This window comes from Chrysochloris asiatica, unplaced genomic scaffold, assembly GCF_000296735.1.
Source record: "Chrysochloris asiatica unplaced genomic scaffold, ChrAsi1.0 scaffold00120, whole genome shotgun sequence".
Lineage (NCBI taxonomy): Eukaryota > Metazoa > Chordata > Mammalia > Afrosoricida > Chrysochloridae > Chrysochloris > Chrysochloris asiatica.
Window position 1 is genome coordinate 6,794,691 of NW_006408638.1, and position 5,683 is coordinate 6,800,373.

The 5,683-nt window shown below is 39.9% G+C and overlaps 1 pseudogene; it reads right to left on the minus strand.

Annotated features, from left to right (window-relative positions):
• Nucleotides 1-3,677: 3,677 nt before the first annotated feature.
• On the minus strand, nt 3,678-4,730 carry LOC102833683 (annotated as a pseudogene).
• Nucleotides 4,731-5,683: the final 953 nt, after the last annotated feature.

Below are 5,683 nucleotides of genomic sequence, written 5' to 3' on the forward strand. Positions count from 1 at the left end.
TCTTAAAGATGGAGTGGTACACTAATAAATGAGAGTTTGAAATTAGAGGTAATTTATGTTTTATATGCAGATTTCAAGACATTTGCTAATTTTGTAGTTTCATGTGGTTATTTTCCAAAGGTTACAGATAATAAAGAAATCAGAAATGGTACCTTTCTAAGAATTGCATATTTTTTTAGGCACAACTATTAGCACATTAAGAGGGAAGCAAAATGTTATTGTCAATTTAAACTGGTTCAAAATGCAAGCAATTACTAACTTAACTCCCTCATTATATAAACTGTCTGGCTCCCAGGAACAGCCTTATAGAAAAAGGGAGTATTGTGTATTGTATTGGGAGGAAAAATGTTATTGGACTATTGACTGAAAGTAAATTTAGATAAAATTAAATACAGTTTTTTGTTCTTATGGGCATTTTTTTTTTTTTTTTTTTAAGTTCAAGTCATCGAATATTTTTGGCATTGCTATCAGTAGATATGCATGCTTAGCTCTTTAACCGTTTTGTTTTTTGTTTTTTTTTAATGTAAATTGTTTGAGTATTTGAAATGCTCACTTCTCCTTAATGGGTCATGTCTACCTTAAGTAGTCTTCAAAGAACAACCATTTGCTACCAAAGTAAAAAATCAGTATTTTGAATGTGCTTCTCTTGGTTTCTGTTATTAACTAGTTCTGAAAGCATTTCCACCAGGACTTGAGGAAGCTGTTTCTTTTAAAATACAGACCACCACCAAAAATGTTAATGTACATATTGCTTCAGTATTTGGCCGCTTTTATTTTTTTAAAGGTGTGAACACCCAAAAAGGAAATTAATAATTGTATGAATGAGAAGATGGCACTTTCTGTACTTTGTCAATGCATTTAAGTTACTAACTTGTGGAATCCAGTTTGACCTTACTTAATGAATACTAAGTGTATATGTATTGACCAATGGCCTCTCAAAAGCACATTTTAGATGCTGAAAACAGAAGGAAAGAAAATGTATCTTCAAACATGTTAAGGAATCTCTGACCATATATACTTTGTTCTGTGTGTTGTTGGGGTTTGGGGTGGTTTTTGTTTTTTTGTATTTTTGTATTGTATATGAACATTTTTTTCTTAATGTGACAGTTAGACACATCATTGAAAGCATAGTCACAAACAAAAGAAACAAAATACAATGATTTCCTTGAAAATTCCTACAATGTTAAATTTGGAGGATGCTTCAGACTATTTTATTGGTGGTAACTGCTCACTGAGCTCTATTAATAGGTAATAACTCCAGAGAAGCAGCCTGACTTGTATATTCCTAATACTTTGTTCACTTGCATTTAAGTTTAGATAAAGTCCCAAGTAAAACAGTGGAAATGTATATAGAACTATTAGTTCTTACTTAACATGATTTAATGATATCAAGATACATGAATTTAACTTTAACTTCCTTTAATGTAGACAAACTTTCCAATTTTGTTCATTTTCTTGTTTATGTTAAGATAGTAACTATCCCTCTCCTGCATATTATTTTCTTGACCCAAATGAAATATTTAGCTATGGTCAAGATGGGAGAGAGAAATGACTGAGATGAATGTCTTTACTGAAAATACCAATAAATTGTCAAACTCAATAGTGTTCTTATTTTCTGTTTCACTAAATTTATTCTTTGTTTTTTGTTTGTTTGTTTGTTTGTTTGATGTTACCCAAAGTTGAGACAAAGTTGTGATTGTTCCTTTTTTTTATATTGTTGGCCAAAGTAACGGGAGATTTGAAGTGTTGATTTTCAGAGTCTGCCTAACTTAGTAAGCTTTATGGCATTACAATGTCTCAGATTGTAAAAGACAACAAAAAAGGATCAGACAAATCCAGTTCCTCTTCTGTTGCCAAAGGGTTTTATATCCTGTGCTATGTAGAAAATCCCAGAGAGGTATACCCATTGCTGTCAGGTCAATTCTGATTCATAGTGATCCTGCAGGACAGAGTTGAACTGCCCCATAGGGTTTCCAAGTCTATAATATTTATAGCAGTAGACGGCTGCATTTTCCCCCACAGAGCTGCTGGTGGGTGCAGACTGCTGACCTTTAGAGACTAAGCACTTAACCACTGCATCACCAGGGTTCCTTTGAGGCACACATAACTTTGAAAATGCTTAAATGTGAAAACATATTAACTATTGTCTACATTGGGGAGTGCGGTGGCTTTGTACAGTAAGCACTGGACTGCAAACCACAAAGTCCAGTTTGAGCCTACCAGTCACTCTGCAGGAGAAAGATGAGACTGCGACTGCAAAGATCTAAAGCCTTGGAAACCTTATACAGGGTCACTGTGAATGGAAATCGACTCGACAGTATATATGATGAAGGAAGTATCGAAAGAGGATGGAATACACAGTTACTGTACCAAAAAGAATGGGTCAACCTGCCATACGCAGATGACAACAACCTTTTATATAGACTTAATATAATATAAAGGATTAAATAATTGAATTAGTCACATGGGTTGCCTTCTCCTTTCTATCACTTTCATTTTGTTAACCCAGTCAGAGAAGCCTTTTCTGGAGTTTCTTCTAATGGCTTGACAAGCACATGTTAGTTATTTCCCCTTTAGAGTATATCCTTTTAAAATTTAGAGTGCAGAGCTTCATGGTTCAGACCCTAGTAAATTAGTTACATATTTTAATTAAGATTTATCGCAGATTACAGTTGATGGCTGAATTGCAAATGTGTTTTCATAACTTCTATCAAAGTGAACTTGATAATACTATGATGAGATTGATCAAATTGCCTTCCTGGTTAAGGAAACCTACCTAAAAATTTGTTTTAAACTTTTCTAATTTGAAGAAATTTGAGCTTTAACAAAAAATAGAAAAATATATTTCCTTATACCCTTTATATATATATGTTCACCAAATGTTGCTATGTTGTTAGGTATTGTCGAATCAATTCTGACTCAGTGACTCTGTATAACTGAACCCTGGTCCTGTGCTGTCTTTACAATTGTTACGCTTGAGCCCATTGCTGCTACAACTGTGAATCCATTTCCTTGGGGGTGGGGGGAGGGTCTTCCTCTTTGTTTTCACTGCTGTACTTTTCTTTCTCGTTACACAAGGCTGTATGTTGCTAAGGCCTAATGTTCACACAATAGAAAAACCAAAATTGTTACCTCAAGAGTTGAGAATTGCATAAAAAAAACTTACAAAAAGGATAAATGCGTTTACAGATTTAAATGCAAACTTATCTATCTGCCACCTCAAGGCAAGTAAGAACACAGGGGTTTCCAGAGGGAGAACATCAGCTAAGTAACCAGTCTAAAGGGTCAGTTTCTTCCAATCCTGACAGGTTGATAAGACAGATTCTGATAACCACTGGGAATCTGGTACCATCAGCTCCTAGTATTAATACCCGGCACAGACTTACAACAGTGGGCTTCCCATGTCATTCCTTAATCTTAGGCAGCAAGGGGCTTAAATAAAAATAGATGTATAGGGTATTAAACACAGATCAAAGGAACAAACAACTTGAATACAATACAAGGTCGTGGTAATCAGCAACAAGTCCTATGATCGATCCAGTGCTGCTAATATCAAAGTACAAGCTTCAAGAACAATTTATTTTCCAAGTCTTTTTCCAGTTTCAAAAGGTTTACAGGCAAACCTGCACTCAGGAATGAGCTCATGCGGCAGGTGGTGGCACTTGCTGGCAGTCCCTCTAGAAACACTTGTGGACAGTGAAAGGGCCCGACTCAACATACTCCTGCTTACTGACCCACATCTGTTGGAAGGTGGACAGCGAGGCCAGGATGGATTCACTGATCTAGACAGAGTACTTGCGTTTGGGGGAAGCAATGTTCTTGATCTTCCTGGTGTTGGGAGCTAGCACTGTGATCTGCAACCGACCAGTGATGCCTGAGTACATGGTGGTCCCACCTGACAGCACTGTGTTGGCATACAGGTCCTCCCAGATAGCCACAGCACATTTCATGATGGAGTTAAAAGACAGGAAGGCTAGAAGAGCATCTCGATACACCGGAAGTGCTCATTGCCAACAGTGATTACCTGACCTGAGTGTTGGGCAGCAACTAGCTCTTCTCCAGGGAGGACGACGACGCAGTGGACATCTCCCGCTTGAAGTCCAGGGCAAAGTAGGACTTCTTGATGTCGCGCACGATACCGTACTCGGTTTTGGTGGTGAAGCCGTAGCCGCGCTGCGTCAGGATACTCATGAGGCAATTGGTCAGCTTGCGTCCCACCAGGCCCAGATACAGTATGACATGGGGCAGGGCATAGCGTTCGTAGATGGGCACAGTGTGCGCTATACATCACCAGAGTCCATGACAATGCCAGCAGTGCAGCCGGAGGTGTACAGGGATAGCACGGCCTGGATGTTCTCGTACATAACGGGGGTGTGGAAAGTCTCAAACATGATCTGGGTCATCTCCCTTTTGGCCTTGGGGTTCAAGGTTGCTTCGGTCAACAGCACGGGGTGAGCCTTGGGGTCCACGCACAGCTTCTTGTACAAGATGTAGTGCCATATTTTTCCAGTGGGTGACTATGCCATGCTCGATCATGTACTTGAGGGTCAGGATGCTTCTCTTGCTCTGGCCTTGTAGCTCTCATTCGGGCCCACCATGACGTCCTGGTGCCTGGGGCGCCCCACGATGGAGGGGAAGACAGCGTGGGGGGGGGGCAGCACGCCCAAAAAGTCCGCTTTGCACATGCGGGACCCATTGTCCATGACTAGTGCAACTATCTCTTTTTCCATGGCAACAGGAGAGGCCAGATGACAGCAGCAGCAGGCAGAAGTAGAGAAAGAAGTGGAACAGGAGCCCGAGACTGAGCTCTTCCTCTTTTTTCACTGACCCTCCACTTGACCAAACATGATATCCTCCATGGACTGCCACCTCCTGATAATATGTCCGAAGTGTTGTTGTTTTTAGATGCCATAGAGTCGGTACCGGCCCATAGCGACCTTATGCACAGCAGAACCAAACATTGCCCAATCCTGGCCCAACCTCACTACTGTTGCCACACTTGAGTTCATGGATGCTGCCACTTGGCCAATCCATCTCGTTGGGGGTCTTCCTCTTTTTCTCTGACTCTCCACCTTACCAAACATGGTATCCTTCTCCAGCGACTGTTCCCTCCTTGACAATATGTCCAAAGTATGAGAGATGAAGCTTGGCCATCTTGGCCTTCAAGGAGCACTCTGGCTGCACTTCTTCCAAAACGGTTCTTTTGGCATCCCATGGCACTTTCAATATTCTCCTCCAACACCATAAATCAAAGGCATCAATTCTTCTATAGTCTTCTTTATTCACTGTCCAGCTTTCATATGCATATGAGGTGATTGAAAACACCATGGCTTGGGTTAGGTGCAAGCTGACGGCTTCGCTCTTCAACACTTTAAAAAGGTCTTGTGCAGCAGATTTGTCCCAAGTATGAGAGACTGTCTCACTGTCCTGACTTCTAAGGAGAATTCTGGCTGTACTTCGAAGACAGATTTGCTTGTTCTTCTGGCAGTCCATGGTATTTTCATTATTTTTCTCCAACACCATAATTCAAATGCATCAATTCTTTTTTTTTTTTTTTTTAATTAAATGTTTTTATTTTGCATTGAGTGAAAGTTTACAGGGCGCATCATCAGCTTCACATTCAACCATTCATATAGCTTGTTTCATTACATTGATTATTATCCCTGCTATATATCATCAGTTT